Raw genomic sequence first — 27,323 nt, forward strand, 5'->3', positions numbered from 1 at the left:
GTGGGCAGGGGGATGTTGATGCAGCCAAATTTACAGCTAGTTGAGTAGAAAGGAAGAAGTGGATTTTATATATTTTTGCCAACTCTTGTGGAAATCCATCTGAGCTATTGCAAAATTTGTAAGAAAGAGCTCCTGGAGAAAGACAGAGAGAAGACGTGTTTTTCTCATTCTGGTTTCTTTGGGAGGATTTGGGTTTCATTTTGGCTATCTGCCAAGTAAGGAAAGTGCACGTTGGCTGTGTGGTGATGGGGCAGTGGAACGCTTGTGGAGTTTCTTCTTCTTAGCTTTGTTACAAATGTTGTGGCAAAAAAGCGCCTTTCTTTTTAATGTAATACTTTCTCTCCTCCTTGGTATTTCTTGTGTGTTGGGGGAGGAGGATCACTGCTGTGCCTTGGCAGGTCGATTGATCTGTGAGAAGGCTCTTCTACAGCCTCCTCGATGGGCTGATCCTGTCTTACCGTGCCCGTACTGCTTCTCTTTCTTTGGGAACTCAGACTCCAGGCAAGGAAATTTTCCTTAAAAGCACAGCTTAATTCTAATTGTCCGAGCATTCCATCATTTTCACACACTTAAAATTAATCATGCATTTTTGGGTGCTTGAGTCTAAAAGAAAACCATTTGGCCTTTTTTGTTCATGGAACGTAGTCTCTGTCTCTGCTAATGCTGCTGTATTTTCATTGCTGTGTTATCTGCTTTTGAGACAAGAGAAAAGTTGGAGTAATCACAGCTACTTAGTCCAGTCTGTTGGTTTTTTTCTGGAGGAATATTCTGTTGGCCAGGATATTTTAAGGCATTCTTGACTTTCCAGTGCTCCCAGTATGTTTTCCTCTGTCCTTGGCAGCATGCTTTGTTAGGAGCTTTGCACTGATTTTTCTGTTCCTAAACCACCCTCACCAAGGCCAAATTACCTCTCTTCATTAGATTCTACTAACCTTCTGATTCACTTTGTTCTTTTATGTAAGGGGAGGTTCTTCATGTATCTTGTCCTGATGTTTGTGTAAAAATGCAGAACTGGTTATTATTGTGGGAAATCCTGTAGTTCAGCATCACTGAATCAACTTTACCTTACCTTTATCACCTTATTTTATTACTTCTTGGTACTGGGGATCCAAAACTGTATGTGGTATTCCAGATGTATATTCCTGGAGTGCTAGCTAAAGGTGAATAATTGCTTATTAGTGGTGGCTTAGCCTGTAGGCATACCCCTGATTTTTCTTGGTCTTCCTTGGTGCCAGGGCTAACTGCTGGCTTATGTTTATCCCACTGTCTGCCCAGACCCCCAGCTCCATTTCAGAGCTGCGCCCTAGGTAGTCAGTGCCCAGCCTGTCCAAGGGATTAGCTCATCTCAGGTACAGGCCTTCAAATTTGGCCTTGCTGAACTCCATGAAATACATGTCTGGGCTGGTGTAAGGAGTTTCAGGGTGTGTTTCATAAGCTTGTGGAGTGAACATACTATGTAGTGTACATTTTTATTCCAGTGCTTTAGGAACTTTTTGAGTTCTTCCTAAGTCATACCTGATTTTAAAATGTTGTAAATCAGAATAGAATATACAAATAATTCAAATTTCAAAAAAAGTTTTTCAAGATTTTCAAATCTTGGCATACTTTATTAGTAAAATAGAGGAAGAGAAAGAGATGCAGTTTTGTGTGTGCTTAGTGGTTTATGTGTTACTCCTTCACATGTGCTTGTTTTTCTTAGCTACTTAGTGGTTGGAGTGATGTCTAGGACACTGCATTTCTAGCAAAGCAGAAGTGTCCTGGTAGTGAAATGTTATCCCTGTGCATATAGTCTCTTACAAGTGGAGCTCTACCATTGCAGCTACCAATACTAATCATAAATATTGTTTTAATGTTTTTGGCTCTGTACCTTTCTTACATTTTATGTCAATTATTTCTCTAGGTATTGCCAGGTGTCTGAAGTGGTTGACTAAGACCTAAAGACTTGGGACAGTGGTGAGTAAATGAGATTCATATTATATTATCTGCTGTTTTCACAGGCAGTGTGACTCTGCAGTTTCACTGCTGTTTGAGGGATGGAAGATGTGCAGTAGATTATGCCCTTTGAGTATTTTCTTCTGTGTACCAAGTTCCTGTCAGACTGTTCATCTGACTTCTTTTAAGCAGAGGTTTTGAGAAGGCAAAGAGGAGTTAGTCTCAGTGACTAGTCTCAGTGACTGCTTTTGATAAGTGAAACCTCCTCCCCCTACCACGGTAATTTAGAAAATACTGAACTTAAAAGTATTTCAAGCAGAATAGTTCAATCTATACTTGTTGAAGCAGTAACATACACTGTGACTCATTGTATTAAATGAATGATGTCTGAATCCAGACTTCTCAGAATCACTCCAGTGTATACATTAAGCAATTATAAAATCAGATATCACTCTAGAATACATGGAAACCTAAGGTAAGTTAATAAATTACTCCAAGCTGAATATTTTTCTTTCTTTAAACTCCCAAGCTTATGTCTGCGGTTCTTAACTCCCCCTCTGCAAACTGTGGTGTCCTTTGTAAAGACAGATGATTTTGTTGATCCCCTACACCTTGTTCATTGCTGATTCTTTGCATCCTATGTGCCAATTATGTACCTGTTGTGACTAAGCAAGAATGCAGGAAGGATCCTTAAAAGAAGAATTTCTGAAATTTCAAATACTTTTTAAAGTGAGTTTTGTTTAGTAATACATTTATAAAAATATTATTTACACTTTCCTGGCTGTAGGTGTAGGCTGGCAAAGAGAGCCTAACAAATGCAGAGGTGAACTCACAGTAAATTATGCTAAACAGTAGTAGTAGCAATAGTAGTAGTAAGAGTAATACTAATACTACTACTTTCAGAATGCAAATGCATTTTCTTGCCAAGAGAAAGTTACTTGGAATAATGTAATAATTCTATTTCTCTGGTTTCCATAGCAGAGCCAGTTTATATGAAATATTTTGTATTTTGGGGATCTTTGATTTCAGTGCTGTTGGCAGCAAATTAAGTTTTTAGCACCCATGCATTTGGTTGCATGTGCTGTTCAGTTTGGTGACCAAGAACAAAATGCAATACAGTGAGAAACTCTTGCCTTGTTTTTGTCTTCTTTTTTTTTGATTTAATGACCTCTGAAAATTATGTTTATATAGCTCTTAATGTCTAGAAATTAGATAAAACTTTGAAGGATTTTATCAGTTTAAATATTTACCTTCATGTAGTTCTATATTTATTATCTCTTTTCTATTTCTGCTTGTATTTTTACCAGGGAAGGCAAATAAGTGAATTTTAAGTTAATTTGTCAGTTATTTTTTAATAGTTCCTTTTTGCCTACTGTTTATTTACCCCCATGGCCCCATCCTCCACCCCTGACAATTCTCAGACTAAACTGCTTTATTCATGGTGTCATCAGTGAACAAGTGGAATGAATTGGTAATTCCTGTGCACTTTCCTTCCATCTCATTCCTCCTCCTTTATAGGAATGAGACTTGCTCTTTCCTTCTTCTATGTTTGCCAGGGTGTTCAAGAGTCCTTAAAAATATGTGGTACATTTTCTGGTACTTACATTAGTTCATTTAGTACTCTAGAATAAATGTTACAGGTCCATGCCCACTTTGTATGTGTTCAGTTATCTAGGATATTTTTGGTCACAGTGGATACCAGAAAGACCCAAACACCATTCAAGTTCCCATAGAAAAACCTGTGTTTTGTCCTTGCCCTTAAGTGTAGACTTCATAGGAGCCACACTAAATTTCAGGATCATGAAGGACTGTGCAAGAAGGAATTCAAGCTACATGGAACCTCTTCAACCACTCTGGTCCTTGCTGAGGTACCTACTTGTATATGGATTTATATGGCTTAATTTACCTATGTGCCAGTGTGACATGTTTATTCATGCTCTGTGTAAGATAAGTGTTCCACAACATACAAGTATGCCACTATGTTAAAATAGATGTATTAACCCAACGGGTGTCACTCCAGTGCATGTATTATGTAATCCCACAAAAGACTGGAACTATTTGAAGTTTCTTTACCAGCGTACAATAGACAATTCTGATCTGTGCCTCTTCACGTGTAGGATCTGATAACACTGTATACCAGTCACTTGTCCCAAATGTTCTGAAAATAAAAAATATCCTTTTGTCAAGCTACGCATAGCTATCATTTAAGGAAAATTTAAAGAAAAAAATATTCAGTGTTTTTAAAAGTTACTCTAAAACTTACTTATGACTGCTGCTTGTTGGTGACTCAAGTGTGTTTAAAGGTCTGATACACAATAATTCATGTGAAGCAACTTCTAGTTTTTTACTGACATTTAATTGCATGACATCAAATTGAAATGATTTACTAATTTAGAGTGCTGTTTAGCAACTCAGGAGGTGTTTAAGAGTTTTGTTGAACAGGGAGAAAACTGAAGCACCAGCTTTTGCTAAACTGGAACCGTGCTCATATTGCAGATTATCGTGAGATACCATACCAAGCTTTCACAGCAGCTGTGAGGGCTGACAACTGAACTGTGGACTGCATGGTACTCTGTCTGGTGTTGGTACATCTTAGACAGTTTGTATAGCTTTATCTAATAATGAATACAGGTATTAATTCTTTCAAGTTTGCTCTTTAAAAATATGCTAGTTAAGAATTAAAGAGACTTCTTATTAATCCAAAATTGCTTCTTGGGTAGTGTTACAGATAATATGACCTGTTTTATACTAATGGACCAGTTTGTAGTTGGACCAGTTAAGAGGGGAGCCCTATAATGGTTAGCAACATAAAAGCACTAGCACAATCATTAAGAACATGAAGCTAACTTAATGATTTGAGTGACTGTCAGCAACAGTAGGTGGGAAGCCAATGCGGAGGGTTAAGTGTAGTGGTGATGGTAAAATTGCAGAGTTAATAACATTAGCTCTGTGCAGATCTAATAAGTTGAAATAAATTTGAAATGATAACTTTCCCTAGATGTGCTAATGACCACAGCAAAGGATTAGTTGTCTCAGTTTTCTTCATAGGCATTGCATAAGTTTTCTTGGGGAAACATTTAAAAATAGGTAAGCACTTGATTCCATAAAAATCTTCAGTTGCAATAAAACAATTTTTAAAATTGTAACTGGAAGCAAGAAATAAACAACTGAGATAAAAATTTAAAGGATGAAATTACCTTCTGATGAGCTCTTAATGTTTGGTATTTTTCTTACTCTCTCCTCTTTTTTTCTCCCCAAGGTTTCAATGTAATTACAAGAGCATCCACATGCTCCCTGACTTGTATGTACGCTCCTTTTGTTGCAGTATGAGAAGGATAGAGGCTTATAATGCCTTTTCTAATAAACATGAAAGATAGACTCCAAAATTGTATTAGGCAACAAAGCAGCAGTTATTATATGTAAAATTAAAACAATATTAATCAAGAATTAACTGCTTCATGTACAGGTGCTAAGCTCCTTGCAGAACCACACATCACAGCTGATGGTGATCCACACACCAGTGAGATGCCTCAGCAAAGGTCAGATTCTGCACTAGATGTCTGGTGGACATCTCTGGAAGGCAGCAGGTGTTAATGTGGTTGAGGAATGTCAGCCTGGGGACTCTGATGGTTCATAGTGAGATTAGTCCCTGAAGATTTGGAGGTTTGATGCTGTCTTTTAATAGCTGAAGTTTCACCAGCAACCTGCCAGTATTTTTGCCACAGGTTGATACATAGGTGCAGTTCCTGGACCATGGACTTTTGGCATCCCAGCTACTCTGGAATCTGCCAGCTGATATGACAAATATCTTTCTGTGTTACCTGAAAATAAATGTTTTGACCAGCCAGTCTGGTTCCTCTTCAGGTAATAATACTTACCTAGCTTTCCTGCTAGGGTACTGGTTGGCACTGGAGAATGAGGGTTGTGCTTCTGGCCTTGGGAACAACCAGGAGAAACTGAGGTGAAGGAAGGCAAGCAGAGTGTCTTTCAGAAGGTGTTTCCTCATGTTGTCATAACCCACAGAGAAAAAGTTGTGGTTAGCTCAAGGTCTTCTAGCTGTCATGTCATCTTTGTGCAGAGCTTTGCCGGCTTCATGACAGTGCTTTGTTACTTCAGAAATTATGTTCTAAGTTTCTGATGAAGCCTGGTAATATCTTAAGCCCAAAATAGAAAAATTGGTAATAGTTTTGAGGTGACTAAAAGATGTGTTAATCCCACGTAGTTCACATCAGAATACAGATGGGGCCAGGGAGTTTATTTTTGGGTTTTATCTTTGTTTTGGGATTTACGTTTTTGTTTATATCAGTACAGTTTTGTACTATGTACATAATAGCACAGAGACAAGTTGGGTTTTTTAAATCTGGAAGCCAAAAATAGAGCTGTAGCAGTGTTACTTATTTTACTTGTTTTTGTTAACAGCCAGAGTAAATAGGAAGTTTTATATTTGTACTGCTTTTCCTCTATGAGCAATTTCTTCTCTGTGTCTGTGCTTTGCCTTTTTTTTTTTTTTTTCTTTTTCATATAATTTATCATTGTGTACTCCTCCTTTGGAGAACTTTAAGGTGATTTTATTGTACCCCACTTCCATTTAATAGAAACAAAAATAGCAGTGGACAATTTGTCAATTTATTTTCTGTTGTCTATCGTCAGAGGGAAGAGAGGACGAGTTACCAAGTCAGGAAAATATTAAGGTTTGGAGTTCTTTCCTTGGGAAGGCACTGGGAACTTTCAGATGCTATAAACCACATTGAACTGATAATTTGCTTATGGAGCAACAAATAAAATGGCTAATTTTAATTTTGTTATTTCTGGAACCTAGTGCAGTTCTTGACATGGAGATGCCATGCCACAAGCTGTGAGTAAATAGAAATTGTAGCCACAGGAAGGAGTGTGGTATAGTGGATAGAGCTGCCTGTCCTGACTCTTGCATTTGATTTCTGCTTCTGTTATTAACCTGCTAAGTGATATTAGGAAAGTTAATTAATGTCTTACTCTTTTTGTCTGTTTAGATTGCAAGGCCTTTTGTCCAGATATTGCACCTCAGTTCATCTCACTGTGCTTTGGTGCCTGTGGAGTCCTTCAGTTGCTATAGTATTACTATTTTTACTTGCAGAGTTTCTCTCATGCTTTGACGTTAACTCACTCTGTGACATGGAATCCTAGAGACACTTGAATATTCGTTCTGCAAGAAGAAAGCTAGTAATACTATTCAAAGCATGGTTTAATGTTGCATCTGGTCTTGCAAAACTGCAGGCTGGTGCCAAAAGGGGCAGTACTGCTTCAGCCTGTTTTTTCCGTCTCTCACATCAGCCCCCAGCCCCAAGGTGAGTTCAAGGTAAGAGCTGACTCAGTAAAAAAACCTAACTGCCTGGGAAGGAAAACTACATCAGGTAACCACGCTGGCGTGGCTGTCCTGTGGCTGACAAATTACTAGATGTAACACAAGGGACGAAGAGGGAGTAAGCATCTGGAAGTAGGTGGGGAAAGTAGCACTGTTTCTTTCAGCAACAGGTAATAAATACACCAGATGAGACATAGCATGAAAACCTAGGCTTATTAAGAGCTGCATTTTACAACCAGATTTTGAAGGTAGCAGAAGAATGCTTGCAATGGATGTGACAGCTCAAATTCAGTTCTGCTGATGTTACTTACTGCTGTTACATATTCTTCACTGGAAGTATATTTTCTAATATAGCTTTATAATTGATTTTTCTGAAGTAGCAGTCCTTGTTGTGATCCACATTACAATTTCAAAGCATATTTCTGATGCTCAAATATAACTTTGATTTTATTCAGTTTTAATTGAAGTCCACTTAAACTTGCAAATTGAGCTGACGGACGTTGCTTTTTATGTGATATATTCTACAGACATTGTATTCATAAATTCCTCTTTAAACTGTCGAGAAACCTCTTTCTTCTTTGAAAATGACTTCTCTAATTGGAGTTGACTCTTGGAAGGGCATTTTTCACCCACTGCCCTTTCTCTTAAAAATGTATATACCAGATTAGATTGGTTTCTTTGATCTTACTTTTCTTTGTGAGCTTCACGTAGTAAGATCTTGTTTTGAAGGACCTATCTTTTCTTCCCCACTAACCCTAAGTGCCCATGAAATAAACTGGGGTAAGTAGGACAGAGGAAGAAGGAAGGGAAATGTAAAAATAATTTTGGCAAATACAGTCACTGACTTTAATAATTGAGGAGCTTTTACACAGAGCTCACACATGGTTGCGAGGACGTGAGTATTTCCTGTCGATCACATTCATGGGTGAGGTCGCTGAGTAAATTCAGCTAAGCAAGGGGAATGGTTCAGCAGCTCAAAAAGCAAGTGTGCCTCTTAGAATGCTGTAGCCCAACAGGGACCCTGTCTCTGAAGCTATCTGTACAACTGACCTAGCCAATGATGTTGCTGAAATTTCACATCTGTTATTTCTTACTGCCCATTTTTCTGGCAACAGCCAGTCTTCATTTTTTCCATTATAGGCAGCTGCTGGAACTAAAAGAGCTTGAGCTCATTTTCAGATGTGCTAAATAGACTATGTTTTACCTTTCTTTTTTCCTCCTGCTTTCTACCACATACTACAGTACACTGACTTATTTAAAAAATGCAGGATCTACAAGTTTCACGCTCTAGATGCATCTGAAGATATGTTAGCCTGTGCATGCAAATAATTTTTAGAAATGGTACCATTGTAAAGTTCAGGAAAATAGATATTCTTAAAAAGAAGCTGTCTGTGAAAGAAGAAATCTATATAGATTGAGAATGACTGATTGTCAGGAATCACCAATATTATCGCTGAAACCTGCTTTCTACCCTGGCTGTGATTAGGGTTACTTTACGCAGAATGTAGAGCAGCACACAGAGCTCAATGGTTGTCCCAAGTACTTTATGTCCAAGTAGAACTGAACTGCTTGAAAGAAATAGTTCCTTTTTAATTTCTTGAGGCTGTCTTACCCTTTTTCTCTGTGTCCCACAGAGGAATTCTTCTCTTACATCCTTCTGGTCCGCTTTAGCTTAAGCTATTGGGAGCTATTAGATTACTTTCTGAAGGTATTATGAGGAGGGAGGTATTAGGGCTTCTAAGCAAGCTTGCAGCCTGTTGATGGCTGTTCAAAACTGTATGTGTAAATACACTGTGGAACCGAAGCATAAGAAAACAATATGGGGTTTTTTCCTCAATAATTTATGTAGGCAGGCCATGGAAAAAGCATTGAATGAGAGTTGTGAACTGAGAACTGGGCTGCCTGGTGAGCAAATATTACTAGTTGAACTTTTTATGAATACCAGGGAACCACCAAAATCCCCACTTCACTGATTTTTAAAACAGCATGAGATCAGTAGGGATGTGACTTAATCAAGGACATTGACTGATACCTGTAGTCAGGAATCCCTGACATACAAGCCTTGTGGTCTGATCATACCGCTGCAGTTCTGCATAGGGGCAGTGCTTCCCTCGGCCCAGTAATTGCAGCTCTTGGCAAGGTAATGCAGAATGACTTAGGACAAAGAGTAAAAAACAGTGAGAGAATATTATTGACTTGCAGTGCAATGAAATAAATAGGAGGAATGGATGGGAGGAGGTGAGGTAGCATATCTAACCCAAAGGTGAATGTCTTACGCTATACATACCTCCTAAAATGCTTCAAGGTGCCCATGTAAAATGTCTTTAAAATTAGTATCTTATTTTTCTGAAATATTAGAATGGTATTCTGGTAAAATAGGATATTGCTGTAATTGAAAAAAATCGGTATACAAATTGTAGGCTGATGTTGTTGTTTAATTCTGCGCTTTTTATTTCCCTTTTTATGTTTCCCCCTCCCCCCTGCCCCCAGTCCCCAGCAAAATAGTTTTGTCTAGTCGTTAGAAGGTTGCAGTTATCCTTTACTAGATCATTTTTAAATCCACCTCTTAGACAAATAATACAGGAAGATAAATATTTTCATAAAGATTCTTTTTGGGGTAAAATTTAATGCAGTAGAAAATGAAAAAAGTTTATAGTCTCTAAAGATTTGTAGATTTTATTAAATGAGGAAAAAATCCTTCCCTGCAGATACTTATTTGTTTTGTGTATTGGAAAAGTTGAGGCTGAGAAGAGCAAAAAGAAATTCTATACTAGGGAGGTTGAAAACATCTCTTGAAATCCAACTAGTTTTCCAGATTGCATTGAGCATATTTTTCTCTGAAAATTGGATACTGTTCGTATCTCTTCCTGAAACTGTCAAATCCGTTAGGAATATGATAATAAAGTACTCTTGCATGCACTTGTCAAGACAACATTATATTTAATGCAATTAAAGCATTTTCTAGGTCTGGCTCCATGGCATTCTCACCAGTCCACCCTCTGATGGCTGGTTATCAAGCTGGTTTTCTTTGTTACTGGATTTTTTTTAATGCCTGTTTTTCCTGGCAGCTGGAGGGACCCCACATCAGAGGTACTCCTAGCATACTAATGCTTGTGAGATACAGAGGGGACGCTGCTTAGTCTACACATAAAATATCTAAGTGAATCAAAGGAATTGACCAAATTCCATGAGTCTTGCTGGGAAAGTCCTTATCCCATTTATTTTTACTTCTTTTAATCACCAGTCTGTGTGTACAGTTCCTTCTTATGAAAGGAAATCAGTGAACAGTAATAATGCTCTTTAATTTGTGCTACATTTCAGCAAATGATTTCAAAAATTCATCACTTCTGTTTTAGGATGGCACTCAACAAACCACAGTGAGATGGGAGTTAGGATTCACAGTGCAAAAATAATCATTTTTACCATGTTTTGTGACAGCCTGAAAGATTGCTATATTGTTCTGGGTCTGAATGTAGCTTGTTTTCATTCCTGTCTGCCCTATATTCTGACACTCTCGCAGTGGTCTGCATTTGCTGCTGTGCCTGTAGCAGCTCACCTGTCACTCTTGTCACATATATACTGTGCCCATGGGGAGAAGGTGTTCATGGTGAATCAAGATGTATCTTTGTTCCATCTTGGCTGCAGTACTGAAGAGTTCACTGTAGGCAGAGCAGAAAAGAAAGTGAGGTAAATAAGTAGATAAAAGCTCAGAGGAAATACTTAAAGCATCAAAGGTACTGGAGATGATGAGTCTTATTAACCTGAAATGGTGTGACATAACATTTCAGGCTATAAGTTAAAAGCTTAAGAGCCAAAAGATGCGAATAGATCCTTAGTGCTGTTTTCAAATGTGCCTGGAGGCGCAGTTTACTATTTTGTACCTAGAAAATCCCTGTCAGGAGTCTTGGGTGTTTCCAGGTATTTGAGTAGCCTTAAAAGAAACCTGGTTACATTGGCACACTTCTAGTAATTTTACCTGCTGGTGCATCTAATAGCTCTGCATACAGTGATCAACCTTGTAATGTTGACTGAGTTTGATTCAGAATGATTATAAAGTGTAATTAAGATAGGTTTGAAGTGTTTTGCAGTCATAAGAGAACAGGAATTACTTAACTGATGAAATCTTGGCTGACATTATGGAATGCAGTAATAGGTGTCTGTAATTGTGAAGGTCTAAGGAAACATCCAGAAGGGGGCGGGGGAAGGGATTTCAGGTACAAAGGCCTTCTTCAGTGATACTCTGGAAAAGGGAAAAGTTTCTGCATTCACTTATGGGTACCAGAGTCTCAACTTATCTGTTAGGAACATTTCTGTTATAAAAGTTGACTGTGGAATTTCACAAAGGTTGGTGAAAATTAGAGGAGCAGATTAAGAAAGGGTTGAATAGCAAACAAAACAGGTAAAAAAATAAAAGCCAGTGGCTGGAGAGTTCTTAAAGAAACAAAGGTTGAAAGCTGTTAATTCCCTGGTTCCCATTGGGTAAATAACACTTGTTTTTTCTCCCATGCCCTAAGATGGGAGCTAGTAAACTCTCAGGTGTTCGTGTGAGGCACATAATCTGTTAAGAGTATTGCAAGAACTACTAAGGAATTTCCAAAGGTTGTGGTGGTGTCACCTCAGTACAGCATTGTGCCCAGCTGTTTAGGTAGCATAATACTGAGGTAGAAAGCATAGAAGAGAGCACAGAGCAAAAATACTTTGCAAAGTATTTCATTAAGTTGTTTTAAAACTAGACAAGAAATCAGCTGTGTGAGACACTAATTTGGTGCACTGGACGAAAACTGCAGGGCTCGCTTGCTTTCCGAGACTGTGAGATTTTTGGGCTTAGAGATCTACAAAACTTACAACAAAATATTAATTCCTCTCCTTAAACTGAATGCTGATGATACAGAAGATATTACAGCTCCTGCTCTGCAAAACCTTATGTACATCTTCTAGATGTATGAGAATTCCTTGAGAAGGTGAGAATCTCCTGTGAGTACACAGACGGAGACACATCGGTAAGTGTCTGTGGAAATGGGACCGGGACCAATACAGAACTGGGTATCTCATTGTTCCATTTCACTTTTTCTTTTGGAAGAAAACAAAATGTTACTTCTAATCTAAATCCACTGAAGTATTTTGCATAAGTAAAGAACTGAGTTTGCTCAGCTGCTGCAGTACTTCCCTTTTTGTAGAAATATTTTGAATCTAAACAGGGACTTCGATTCAATTTTTTTTGTTCTTAATACAGGCCAACTGAAACATGCCAGCTTCATAATGGATCATACAAAAATTCTATTTTCACTTTGAATGAGTGATTCACTCCAGATTTGCCATCACCGTAGTCATACCTTCCTCCAGGATTGTTAAATTTACTGACTAGAGAAATTCTGAAGCCTTTGCACCTTCCTTATGATCACTGTTGTGACAGAGCAGCTGAGCTCAGCCCAGTTGCTGAGGTCATCAGCTTAATTTAGGGCTTGTTCTCACAGTTTAATAACTGGATTTTGGTGAAAGCCATTGAGTCAGATGCAGTCCATTTGTTCTGTTTAACAACCCAGCTGTGGATATGTAAAATCCCCTTTCAGTGTTGCTCCTTGCAACAATGGGTTTAATTGTTGCAGGCTCATAGGAACCAATTAGATTAACAGATGTTAAAGGGAGCCCGTTTCAGGTCTTGGTGGAGAGCAGTAATTTGAGAAGACTTGTGTAAGGGCTTGCTGACACCTAGGTGATGAGTGTCTGGCTTTGAGGATGCGGGTGCCCTGAAAATTGCTTCACTTTTCTCCCGTTTGCTGAGGCCAGATGGGGATGTAAGCATAGCAGCCAGAGCACAGACTTACTTATTTTAGCAAATAACAGCATACTCTAGAAGCTCATCCTTCATTTTGTGTTTTCTTTATTGCATTCAGCTCTGTGGAACCCATAAATTCATGCTTGCTTGAATCAGTCTTGTGGAGAGAGACTACTTTGGTGCCTTTTTGGTGTTCTTTATTAAATGACAAGTTAGTTAAAATGTGGAACATCATCAAAATGTGATGGGACAGAGATCTGTGAGTTCATCTACTTCATCTGTTGCTGAAGCAGAATTGCTTCCCGTGGGGTGCAACCCGAGAGAAGGTTTTAATACTTTCAGTGTTGGAAATGAGGACAGGAGAAGGTTTTTTTCTTTTCTTGTTCATCTACTCACTTAAAATGTTTTGGTCATTGCTGGAATAGTGCTATATGCTTCAGACAAAGGTTAGGATTTACAGAGGTTTATGTGAACACTGAAAAGCAATTTGTTTGTGGCTGTCTTAAAACCTGGTAATAGTTTTGAGGGTATTTGGAGGAGCTAAATTGTAAAATGTGTAAGTATGTTTGTATTGCAAGCATTTGTATGCTTTCCCTCCCCCCTTCAAATTTAGACAACATTGAGTCTTCCATGACCACTTGCAATTTGAATAGCACTTGAATGGTCTTGAAATCATACAACAGAAAAACAGTTTTCAAAAATAGAGGCCCAGCCAATATTGTTTTCTTACTGATATGCCTCATCAAATTTATTTGATTGATAAAGGAAAAAAAAATAGCAGAAAATTTAGCTTCACCTATGTTTTTGCAGGTTTTTGACTTGTTCCAGCTTATTTGTGGGTGGAATGTCATACCATTGCTATTGTAAGCTGTCCAATAAATAAATACTTGGTTTTCTCTGAAAGGAAACAAATGGGAGTTGTCTCATTAATAAAAGTAGACAACAAAGAAAACATGTTGGAATTCATGTATGTGGATCTTAGTGCACTGTCACTAAGAAATTATTTTTAACAGATGGAAAGGACTTTTGTAACAGTCTCTTGCTTTTTTTGCAACAAAATCTGTTACCCAGTAGTCTGGCATGTGACAAAAGGGTGTCACCTGCATGCTTCATGTCTGGATGTATATATGTAAAAAGACAGATTTCTTTCCACCTCACCACAGTAACAAAATTGTAAGATGTAATTACAGGCACTACTGATGAGGTTCCTAAATATATGACTCAAGGAAAACACCAGATATGACTCATGATAAAATCACAAGAGCTGGAAATCATCTGAGCTCCCTTAGTTTTGATTGGTATCAGCTGTAGTTGCACATTTCTTTGCAGGATCATGCTTGTAGATTCACCTAGCAGCACATTTTTATGGTGTTATCCATGCTAATAAAAAGGAAATTAATATCACTGGGAACTGTGCAGTGATATTTTGACAATGGAATGTTTTCTGTGCCAGGCGATGAAACTGTAAGTATTGATTTAAGTAATTATACCCATCCTTCACTAAGTGACAGTATAAGTTTGATTTCATATTGGTTAAACGTAAGATACTAAATAATGTGACACAGATTTTTACAGTTTGATTCATTGAAAGCTAGTGTGTTGTAAAGTATCATGTATTTTAAAAGGATCACTTTTGAAAACAGGTCCATAAAACTGAGCTTTCAATATTCATATGATTATTTCCATTCTCATAAATGAGAAACATGAGTCAGAAGAGCAGACTCTTAGATGAAGAGAAAATTAGTCTATTTTCCTCTTGAGTTTAATCTGTAGATCAATTCCGTGATCTTAGCTGTTTGTGTGTGTTAGTCCTGTTTCCTAAGCGGCAAAGGGTGCAATGATGCAGTGTCTATTGTAAGAGTCCAGCAATTTGCAGCGTGCCTAAATCAGCAAGAATTATCTGAAGTTGTATCTTTTGTCAGATTTTCCAACCAGGGTGGCCTAATCCACCCAGGTTTCTTAAGCATTTTTAAAATGTTGGCTGTGTTCAAACTTGGAATAATCAGTACAACAGTAAGAGTTGTTACATGATCCACCTGGGTTCAATGCTTTGAGTGAGAAACAGCTGTGTCTTTTTCAAGAGCTATTATGACTTTTGTGTGCATGCGTGCAATTAAGTTTAAATGAAGGAAGGGTATCTCTGTGTCTATAGTAATGCTGGTATACCTCTGTCCAGAGTCCACTGAAGGTAGGTGAAAAACTCTGGCTGGCTTCAGTGGGCAGTGACTGCAGCCTTAACAATGGGGTACGTGTTGAAACACACCTCATCCTAAAAGGCTTTTCTAGAGCTTGACAGAATTTGGAGTGTTGTTTGAAAGAGCCTACAAAAAGATTGTTACTAGGGCACTATTAGGTAGTTTTATTTCTTTCACCTCATATTTGAGGCATTTTTTTCACCTCTAGAGTCTACAAATCACAGGGTTAAAAGAGGCCCAGAGAGAAATGTAACAAATATTAGCCTCAGATGTTTTAGAAGTCCTGGAGAAGAGAGCAGAGATAGAAAACAGTAGATAAAACATTGAACCTTTTGTCATTGCCCTAATTATTTTTGGAACAAAAGCAGTGAGTGTTCTTTGGGACATAAGTGTATTTAGATGGAAAAATCTGTTGAATTGTGAACCACTCCAATTCTCCTGCTTTTCAATTTCTAAATAGTTTTGGGTAGTATACAGCTTACAACTTCATTTGTTTAACTTCCGGGATTTGAGGAAGAAGAAAAAGAGCTAGTCAGACTAAAATCTATGCCTAAAAGCCTTAGCCATCTCATGTTTCTATGGCATAGTCTCTAGAGTCTGTTGAGTAAAATGTTTATCATTCGATCTAAATTTATGATAACAGAATAGATGTTTTTGCCATGGAAAAGCTATTTAAACAGTGATGGAATGGAGTTGGTTTGATGCTTGTTGAAGTGTGATGACGTACATACTGTAGTAAAGAACATATTATTTTAATTAAATGGATGCACAAGTCTTTGTGATCTTATTATTCTGATCATCTTTTGATAAAGGTCTAGACTGAGTTTTCCAGTTGCTAAAACATTTTGCTGACTTGCACATGGTGGCTTACAGTTGCATAATAAGGGTTGATGGCAGCTATGCTGATTAACTTACTGCCTTTATAATTTTACCAAAATAAGAGTCATTGTCCCAGATCATTATCATAATTTTTAATTCTCAAATATTAGCATTAGACAAGTGGTCTGTGCAGCGGCTGGGAAACTGGCTGACAGGCCGCACCCAAAGGGTGGTGGTAAATAGCTCCTTTTCAAACTGGCAACCTGTCACAAGTGGAGTCCCCCAGGGATCAATATCAGGCCCAATGTTATTCAACATCTTCATAAATGATCTGGATACTGGCATCAAGTGTAGCCTGATGAAGTTTGCCGATGACACCAAATTGAATGAGGAAATAGACACTCCAGAAGGGAGAGCTGCTCTGCAGGAAGATCTGGATAGGCTGGAGGAGTGGGCCAGCAAGAACCTTATGAAGTTCAACAAGGACAAGTGTAAGGTCATGCACCTGGGAAAACATAATCCGGGAGTGCAGCACAGACTGGGATCCACCTGGCTGGAGAGCAGCTCTGTGGAAAGGGACCTGGGGGTCCTCATGCACAGAAAGCTCAACATGAGCGAACAGTGTGCTGCTGCGGCCAAGAAGGCCAACAGGATGCTGGGTGGCATCAAAAAGGGCATCGCCAGCAGAGAGAAAGAAGTCATTATCCCACTCTGCTCAGTGCTGGTCAGGCCACAGCTGGACTAATGTGTACAGTTCTGGTCCCCGCTATACAAAAAGGATGTGGACAGGCTGAAAAGGGTCCAGAGAAGGGCCGCAAAAAACAAAAGGACTGGGAAGCTGCCATATGAGGATAGGCTGGGAGAGCTGGGTTTGTTCAGCCTTGAGAAAAGGAGGCTCAGAGGGGATCTCATCACCATGTACCAGTACTTAAGGGGTAGCTACAAAGAAGATGGAGACTCCCTTTTTACAAGGAGTCCCATGGAGAGGACAAGGGGGAATGGACACAAGTTGCTCTTGGGGAGATTTCGATTGGACATGAGAGGAAAATTCTTCACACTGAGGACAGTCAACCATTGGAATAATCTCCCCAGGGAAGTGGTTGACTTGGCCACATTGGACACCTTCAAGAGTTGTCTGGACAGGGTGCTGGGGCATCTTGTCTAGCCTGCACTTTTCCTGGAACAGTTGGACTAGATGATCCCTGAGGTTCCTTCCAACCTGTGATTCTGTGATTAGTGTTATCTAGTACTACTGGTAGTTATAGCTGGACAGAATTGCCTCCTTGCTCCTTTTAAAAGGTAAACTGAATTGTGCCCCTTTGTTCCAAGGGGAAGCTCAGCTTTTGGTACAGAGCAGTCCTGGGTAAGTGACTTGACCTTTCTAAAACAGTAAAGGCTAAGGGGGACTATGGTTTTGCAGAAGCAAAAAACAAAAACATGGGACTCTAAATTACACAGACTTTTTGGAAGTTCTGTGCAGCATGCTGAATACTACTGAATGAAGAGCAGATTCCAGCCTTTTCTTTCTGAGTGGAAAGACTTCCTACAGCAATATTCAGAGAAAAGCATTCCGTGTTGCTTAACTTCTGCTTCTTTTCAGCTGTAATAGGAATATCTTCGGGACTTTGCAGTGTTGTAGAAACCATAAATTATGTAGCTTCTGTCAATATTCTAGCACAGTATTTTGTTTACCCGTAGCCGCCACCTTTGAAATGCAGAGTTGTTTGCAATTCTTTATTGTTCTGTTATAAGCTGACATTTACGTGTTACAAAAAATAATTGGTACTCAAATATTAACGTAGGTCTGAGGGACAATATGTAATTCGCTCTCTAAAAAGAGGGTACTATTGTGGTCTTAGTGACAGAAACAACTTTTATTCTGTGGTGGTATAGGACTGGAGAGGGGACAGTGAAGCTTGATCTGTAGGTTAGAAGAGGCTCTTCCCGAAAGTGAGTGATTGGCTTGTTTTTTCTTATCCCAGGATTAATAAGAAAACAGTCGTTTGTGGCAGTCTGTTATCTCAGGTTTTAAGTCTTTCTGCTATCCCCCTCACATTTCAAAGATGACTTTCAGCTCAAAAAGGGAAGGAAAATAGAGAGGTGCTGAGCAGATGGGAGGCTGATGGACAAGCTCCTATAGCAACAGTTTGATTGTTGGTCAATAGCCAGTACATGATGCTTGTTTGGCAAAGGATATTGGGCAAAGACTGTTTTGAAATGTGCTTTCATTGAATCTTTCTAAGTTGTGTGTTCTCCAGTAGTTTGCAGTTTTTTCAACTTGCCATTTACCAGCTGATGCTGCCTGATATCAAGCTGATGAAGAATTTTCCATGAACTTTCTTAAAACCTAAAACTTCATAAAATCAGTATTTTTCATAGGTGTGTACTACAGACTTTGACAAGAATGGAATTGCTGGTGCAAACAAGAGTCAGATTTGTTTGCTCTGGAACACCCAACAGGGAAGTAGCTGGTTCCTATTTCAGCTGAAAGCCTTGGGTTGTGCCCTTGTTCACTGATCCTAGGTCAAGATCTTGGAAGTCTTGTCTGTGTTTGAAGTGATTATTCTTAACTCTTGTGAGGCTGGCTGTTGGAGGGAAGTTTGAGTGATTTCTGTTTCCCATGTAGACTATGGTCTTTAGCTGTAGTGCGCAGGGGATCTTCTGTTTTATGTTACATATTTTGGGGATTTTGGTTTTTTTGTTTGTTTGGTTTTTGTTTGGGTTTTTGTTTCTACAAAGTGGAATTAAAAATTTTTTTGCGGAAAGGGTAAATAGCTGTCTGACAGACAAAAATATATTTTATGCTAATGGTAAAAATCACTAGAAATGCTTCCAAAAAACCCTTCCTGCTAGGCTGGTTAGAAAAATGGGTCATCTGTGTGCTTCATTGCTGTGGTTTGATTTATATTGCCTAATTGCAGCTAGATTTCCGGGGCTTTAGAAATGTTCGTTCCATTAGGAAAAGCAGTACTTCTTTGTTTAAAGAAGAAGCAAAATTTCTAGCAGTAGGCAAGGAAGGCTGTAAATACTGCCTGCAAGGGACCTGTTTTGTGCATGTACATCTTTATAAAATTGTCACTGAAAAATAAATGCTGGTATGCATAGTCAGAGGCCATTGTTGTGGGTTGCTGGCTGGAAACAATTGTAGTCCTTCAATAAAATACAGCAATGATTGAAGCTGGGTTCCACAGTTAATCTGTTTTGTTTGGGGTTTGGTGGGGGGGCTTGTTTTTGGTTTTTGTTTTGTTTTTAATAAGAATAGGGTGGCTGCATTCATTCTTCAAGAGAAGTGGGAAAACATTTGATGAATTTGATAAATGGACTTGGCAGGGTTTAATTTTATAATAAAATATCATTTGAAAGTTTGGATATGTGAATCATATATCTTAGCTTCTCTTTTGTGTTCAAAGGAATTATTTGGAAAATGAAGTAGATGCCTTTGCTTGAGGGCAGTGTCGGATAGGACGGCCAAAAAAACGTTGGTTGAGTCTATGTTGAGGTGGATTTTCATTAAATTTAAGTGTGTTGAGTTCTGTGTCTTATTTTGTTGTGTCATACCTTATGGATAATGTGCCTGAGGTGATGAGCATTAATGTCAGACCAAGCCTTTGCTCCTAGTTTTTGCATGCTGATAGAATGTGAGCTTGGCATAGTGCTTGGCACTAGGAGGAGGCAGTGCAGTCCAGTGGCTTGACCGCTGCTGGTGAGCATCAAGGGCTGTCTCTGGTAAGTGAAAGTAGTGATTTATGATATGGGGTCTTCTGTGACACTTTTATGGGGTATGCTGTTGTTGTGCATGTTTGTGTTTCAGGGAAACAATTGTGAGGAAAGAGAAATCTTTAGGTTGTCTCACTTCTGTAAACTTTCCGGTTGTTTGTATTAATTTCGGAGGAGACATCTGGAAACCCTGGCTCCAAGAATGTTAAAACTCAGCAGGCAGCTATTAGTAAATGTACAAAGGGGAACAGCTGCAGCAACCACAGGATGGCTTTCTGTGTCTCTCCTCAAGTCCTAGCTTCTATGACAACTTCACTTACAAGCTATCTGTTAAGACTTTGATGAAGAAAAGAAGAGAAGCAGATGTAAGATATGATCCTTCTGAGTTATTAGTGGGTATTACAAAGCAACAGAGATACAAGTGGCTTAGCAGCTGTTTCCAGTTAGCCATGACTTCTTCTGCAACTTGGTGGTGATGCTTTCATCCAGGGAGGGAAGAGTATGGGTTACTCTTCCACTAATACAATGTAAATATTTGTGCAGAAGAAAAACAATTATACAGAACATTATTCTGTGAGATTGTAGTTCCCAAACATAAAATCATAATGATTATGTTTAAAAAAAAAATAAAATTGAAAATTTGTTTTTATAAGGTTGTGCGGTTCCAACTCACATATACATAAGCTATCTGCATGGCCTTTTCGAAGCCATTAATATCTTTCTATTTCATTATTTCATCCAGTTGCATGCTTTCTGCTTTGACTGTGCTTTCTCCCATCTTCAGATAAAGCATAGCACATTTTCTCAATTTGTCTTGTCTTGAGACAAGGTGTTAAGAGCATCCACTGGCAAAACATTAACTACTTGTCTTGTCTTGCTACCACTGTGGTTCAGTGGTCTATATTATGATCATACTGGTAGACCAAGGTCAAATACAGCTCAACAGAAGTGTATGATGACTTGTACAGTCTGTTTTTTAAGCCCCTGTAAACTGGACCTGCATTCTTCTGCTTTCTTTATGTTAAAATGTTCTCATACTAGCTATTGAAGGAGGCAATTTAAAGTTTTGATGAACATGTCAAAGTTCTTCAAATTCTCAGAGCTCAGTTCTTGGCTTTAAATGCAATTTTCAACAACTCACAAAACAGCATAAGGAAAAATTAAATTAACCTTGCATCCTTCCTACTTAAAAGAGAAATCAGACTTCAGGCATCAGTTTTTGTGTAAGGAATTATCTTTGACTTGCCAAACGACAGTCTTAAAAGATAGAAAGAGTTTTCCCTTGCTCTTAGGATAGTACCAACATCATTCATACATGAAGAGCCTGCAGATTGCACTTTCAGGGGGGCGGGGCAAGGTGAGTGAGAGACAGAGGAGAAGTAAATAGAAGTATTATTCTTCTTCTTTTTCCCAAATTTTATAACTTTATAGAAAGAAACTGTTTAGATGAGGTTTAAAAGTATAGATTATAATGGCAATGAAGCAGAAGAGGAAAATCAATTCAACTCACACCTAAGGAGCTCAGTTTTTTTTTAGAAGCATAGTTATCAACAAAGTGAATTAATGTTGAGCTACAAAGGCCATTAAAAGACTATTTTCACTTCCTGTTAAAAATAACATGTCTAATAGCCGAATACAACTTACTACAGGAGGGAAGAAATTTAATTCAAACCACTGTACATATTTTTCGTATGTTACTTTCTTTTAACTGTGGGTGGGATTAGAGAGGATACATTCTCTGTATGTTCCAATGAAAGTGTGCAAGCAGTGCAGTAACTCTTGACTGAATTAGGTACATTTTGAATATTCTTTTCAAATTAGTTTCAAACATGTGTCAGCACTAGCTGATGGCTGCAGTCAAAGAAGAATGGGTTGTTTTCAGCTTTGAGAATGGTGTTTTGCAGAATGTGGACATTGGAAGCATTGAAATTCAATTTACAAGGACTCTTCATAACAAGAAGAGTTCTCTCAAAGGGTTTTTTGTGGCCCAGTATAATCTTTAATCCTGTGAAATGGAGATTCATTGATATAGACACAAAACCCGGGCACATTTGTATGCTTACTATGTAAGTAAGGAGAATTAAAAACCAAGCATATTCTTATAGGCTGTTACGTGAATGACGTTAGCATTACAAAATAGGAGAGCAGGGAAAGCAGCTCCTCCTGTTACAGCCAGAGGCCTCTGTTAAAGAGAACAGGGTGAATGGCTGAGAAAATATCCCAATATATACAGTGTAAAGCTTCACTTCACGTAGGATCTTACTCTCTTTGGGCATGCTAACCTATTAGCCTGGGACTTTCAAATGGAAGCTTAACCCACCCAGAGCACTTCCCATGCTGTCGTATACTCTGCACAAAGATAACTTTTGCCAGTTAGATCTACCCTACATAAGCCCCTTTATTGCTTTCAAGTTTTTTTTGCAAATTTGATTCTTCAGCCTGTATTACATTGTGAAAATCCCTGAAGGGCTGACTTCTGTCTTTTGCATAGGTCACTGAAACAAGATTTGTTTTAGAGGACTTCGTAACACATGGCTTAGTGTAAGAGTATATTCCATCAATAATTGTGGGTTTTTCCATTTTGGCATTCTTTTTTCAATATCTGTGGCTAATCAGTGCTAAAAGCTTTTACAAAATCTGCTTGGCAGTATAATTTATGATTAGACCTGAGCGGTGAAGGCTAGCTCAGCAGTGTATTTCACATAAACAAGCGCTTAGAGTTGTGAGTTGGAAAGACAACTTCTCTGGCACAGAGGCAATTTATGACATTTTAAAAGCCTAAAGAAACTGAGACAATACAAAAAAAATCAGACTGGAATATTTCATGCTCTAACTTGTAATTTTAATTGGTTTGGGGCTTTTGTTGTTCCCACATGCCAAGCAAAAGCTGCAGCCTTTCTTTTAGCCACATTTTAAGTTAATTTGATCATCTTCTGTAATGCCTCTAAATCCAACTTCTTGAAAAGAAATGCTTGCTTTTGGACTGTCTGAACTCTTCTAGGAACAGAAGTGACTTTTTCATCTTAGCATCATGGTGCAATAAGGGGGTCAAACCCAAGTCCACCTCAGATTTTTCTCTTACAGCTTTGAGATCTAAAAAATGGCTGCATGTTCTCCTCCCTATAAAGTATGGGTTGAACAGGTTAAATCCTGCCTCTGCTGCAATTGAGAGTAAACTCTTACATATCTTTGAAGTTCATATTCAATGTTGTTAGATTAGGTTTGAAACCTATTTTGTCAGTAACGAGTACATTCAGGTCCCCTCTGAAGAGCAGGAATACAGCTGGTTGTCTGGTGGTCCTCAGCAGGCTTGGGGGAAAAATGGATTGTAAGGAATGTTCTGATGAATTTCTATGTCGTTTCTTCTCTGACCTCCAGTTTCTTTGTTGAAAAACATTGTTGGGGCGTTTAATTCTTAGGATTTCAATTTTTGAATCAATGTTTTGGGCATCTGGCTTAGAATACAGTAGGGCTTCCAAACTATTCGGGAAATATTTTCATGTTAGCAAAATCTTGCCATGACAAAACGCATGTGCTAATGAGTAATTAGTGCTGAAAATAAATGGCAATTGAGTTGAATAGGTCATTACATGAATTAGAACCCTGTGACAAACACATCTGAATCGTGTGTTTTGGCCAAATAGGCAGTGAAATCTCTGCTTCAGACTCTTGGACTGAAATAATTTTGCTTATCCATTCACTTCACCATCTAACACTTTCACAAGACTTCATTTATTTCTCAGCTCACATAAAAACAATGTTTTTTTATGTTGAAAATAATCAGGAAAGTGACTCCAGATATTTTACCAATAGATTAAAGTTTAACACCTTTGTTTCAAATAGATTCTTTTTACTCTCTGTTTCACAGCTGAGTCCATAAATAAACTTGCACAATCTGCAATTTAATCAAGCTTAATCTTTCTCCCACCACCCACAGGAGTTGCCAGTGATGCAAACATTTGGGAATTCTAATTGTATATACAGTGTTACCTAAATCCTTTGATGTGTCTCAGAGAAATTCTTTCCTGTCTGTTATCAGAAAACCAAAATACTTCAGTTAGTATCAGCTCTTCCTGAAGGGAAAAAGGAAAAGGTGATTTACTTTTTTAAAAAAAAAAACAACAAAAACAAAAACCAAATTTACTGATATTCTTACTATTTGCTGGAAGCTGAGTCCTGTTGCTTGCTTTGTCTGCATTTATAGATATTTATAGATGTACTTCATTTTTCTGTACGATATACACTTGCAGCATTTATTATATGTTTTGATTACATATTTATTGCCATTGGAACTTTCAGATGTAGGTGTTCACATTGATTCTTTAAAACCCTGAGAGGACACAATTTGCGTTTAGGATTAGTATACCCAAGTCACGTGTCTGAAGGTAAAGGTATTTTCAATTACTATGTAATAATAAAAGCACTCGGCTCTTAGCAGTCTAGAAAAAGGTAGAGGTTCTCAACAAGTATATTTTACCTTCCAAGAACCCAAAGAAGCCTTCAACAGAGGCCTCCTCTCATTAATCCCATGTCAGGGCTTAGTGTCTGATGTTCTGATTTCAAAAGAAAGCATCCTGCAAAAAATTAATGTCTTGAAGATAAGAACAACAGGCTGAAACAAAGTAGATTGCTGGAATGGGATGACTAAACCAATTGGAAGCTCATTCTTTGAGAGCTTGCTTGGACAGTCTGTGCATATTTAGGGTATTTTTAATGTGCATATGTAGCTGCAGTTTCTAACTGTTGAGCTCCCTTGAGGAAATGAGCTTTGAGATGGGACTTGGAGGGTAGTCATGGTAGATGAGGTCAGGAAGAGAGTTCGGGCCAAAAAGACCCTGAATGCAGCATGAGAAGAATGTGATGCAAGAATCTTTCATTCTTGCTGCAGACTGCTTGGTGTGTGGTGGGGTTTTTGTTGCTTTTCCTTCATGCCCCAGCACACAAATCTAATCTGTCAGCTGGTGTGATGAATGGTGCTAGTCTGTAGCTGAAGAGCGGTAAGGCAATCCCTTCCCCACTCCAGGACAGTTCATGCTACAGATATGTGATGCAGACACAGCTCTGCCTGGGAGGATCATGGAAGGGGAGAGGCCAGAGCCAGATCTATATGTGTGTCAGATAAGGACTGAATGGCAGGGAACCGTTTGGGAAACTCAGCTGTGTATGTCTTTCTGCATGCTCCAGGATGGTCAGTAGCTTCACGTTTACAGGTAGCATCCTTGCACTGAGCCTGTGACATGGGGGAATCTGCCCTCCCCAGGTCTCTGAAATTTTCAGGGTCTCACCCAGCACCAGGGATCTCCAATAGGTGTCTTGGTTCTGGTGAGACTATGAGGCTTCTGGTGTGCCAGGACCAGGGTTGCTGGCTCTGGTCAAATCAACCCTCCTGCTCAGTGTTGGAGCCAAAGAAGGGCTGGGCTGTTTTGTCTGGAGCCAGAGGCACTGCTCCTCTGACCACCTCACTTCTGGTATTTTCAAATGCAGGCATTACAACTGGGAGCTGGATCACTGACCTTTTTTTTGAGATGGGTTTAAAAGTGTATTTTTGCAAGAATTGTCAGGGTTTGGGGTTAAGGTGGGGTCGGCATGCTGTTGTTTAGGAAAAATCGGTAGAAAGAAAACGCTTGAAAACTTTGGAGTGTAGTGTCTGAATACGAGTTCAGTAGTAACCATGAGTAAAGGAGGAATAACTTTTTAATGAAAACAGAAGGAATATTTTTCTAGTTTTAATCTTGAAGTGGGCGGGCTGCCCACTGGGTGCAATTGGACCAGTGTGACTGAACTATAGAAAAATAAGAGAGACTAAATAAAACTATATTGTTTTTAAACAGCATAGATATGAGATAAACAACAAAGCTGAGTTCTTTGTGGCAAATACACTGCACACCAGCCTGTGAGTCACTGAAACACTGCTGAAGTGCAATAATATCAGCATGTGACTCCACAATTGTGACTGTGAATGATTTTGACATTCATGATATGACAATAGTTTTGTCATGTTTTCTGGAAGAAGCTTCTGTTTCTAGGGGCCTTAATCGGTAGGGAAGTTTAAGCAATTGTTGTGATACATTGCTTGTCTATGAACAGAGATAATGGCCTAGTTTTGGTCAAGCCAATAGCGTTCTTGCTTCTAAAGTTCAAATACATCGCACAGTAATTTTTGTAATAAATTTCCTTTAACTTGTGATACTGAAGGCCATTATCTGAAAAGAAAGGGAAGGTCTTGCTCTCCTTCCCACCCACTCCCTGTTTTGCAGTCCTGACCCTCTCCTACTGCCAGCTGGGGTAATTTGCATCTTCACTCGGAGCCGGTTCAGCTTGCTTACTGAGAAGGATGCCTGTGTGGTTGTTTCACTTGGTTTTCTTTCCCCCTTTCTGGGTTAACTTTTTGCTGGGTTGGTGGATTCAGTCACCCTATGGAGGGATCTAGTGGGCACCAGAATGGTCGAGGGAAAAAGAAGGAAAATGTATCTAGGAATGGGAAGAAAAAGGTTGGATTTAGCCTCCAGGGAGTCCCTGCTAGGCTGGCTCAGCTATAGCATCTAAGTTCACTCTTCACAATAGTGCAGGTGGACATTTTGAAGTAGCATTTTAGATGCAGAATGAGGGAGCTTTAAGAATGCTGTCATGCAGAGTTTTAAAAGGTAAGTAAATACTGGATTTTAGGTTGCTTGTGCAAAATAAATTCAGTACACTTCTACGTGCTTTTCATCTCTTATTGTTAACACCCAGTTGCTCTCCCTAGTTGGGGTGTCCCCTGGACAGACCCTGCCTGTTTCTTCATCAGTGACACCTGTCTCCCTGATGCAGACTCTCCATCTTCTTCCAGCTCACTTCATTCCTTCAGCCCTCCCAGTCTGCATCTGTGGTGTGGTGGTTGTTATTGTTTGTGTGTGTTTGTCTGGTGGGTTGGTTTTTTGGGTTTAATTTTTAAAGCTCATTCACTGTTTCCTTCCAAAGCACTCTCCCAGCTTGGTCCTCTGCGTAGCCCAGTTTCTGGCAGGAGAGAGAAAAGCACACCCTGTCTTCAGCTCTGATTCCACCTCTGGTTTGTCATGGTGCACAGCTGATTGAAATCACATGTTGTCCCCTGGCAATGGTGACTCTGCTCTGCTCTTCTGGTCAGGATTTCAGCTTGATGGAAAGGTGTCCTAAGTCTGTGGAGGTTTGAGTCTCTAGACAAACTTACAAAAGGTTACAACTGCCAAATCAGGGTAGTATGCACCCCTCAGTGTCACATACCAGCTGATGGAATAGAAGATTTTGTCCACTATTACAAGTTTTACTTCTCTATCAAGCTAATAGGCATTTGAAATCTGTCAGGAATGTCTTTCCTTCTTGAGGAAAAGGTCACCAGAAGCTTTTAATGCTGAAAAATGTAGCTTCATTTTCAAAAACATCTGAACCGTTTGGCTGAAACTTGTGCAAGAAAATTCAGCCTCTGGCAGGCATCTGGTGTGGAAAGTTTCAGCCCAAGCTGCTATTTTAGCAAAGTTGTAATCAATGAAAATGTATTTTAAGAGTGGAAAGTGTTGAACAATCT

The 27,323-nt window shown here is 38.9% G+C and overlaps 1 protein-coding gene across 1 annotated transcript in view; it reads left to right on the forward strand.

Moving 5' to 3' along the window:
• Positions 1–27,323, forward strand: part of LHFPL2 (LHFPL tetraspan subfamily member 2) — a 128,040-nt gene that overhangs the window by 62,209 nt on the left and 38,508 nt on the right. The window contains exon 2 of the mRNA XM_064438656.1: positions 1,901–1,953. The gene's annotated coding sequence lies outside the window, so the exon portion shown is untranslated. The remainder of the gene's footprint in view (positions 1–1,900; positions 1,954–27,323) is intronic.

The sequence above is a fragment of the Phalacrocorax carbo genome, chromosome Z, assembly GCF_963921805.1.
Source record: "Phalacrocorax carbo chromosome Z, bPhaCar2.1, whole genome shotgun sequence".
Classification (NCBI taxonomy): Eukaryota; Metazoa; Chordata; class Aves; order Suliformes; family Phalacrocoracidae; genus Phalacrocorax; species Phalacrocorax carbo.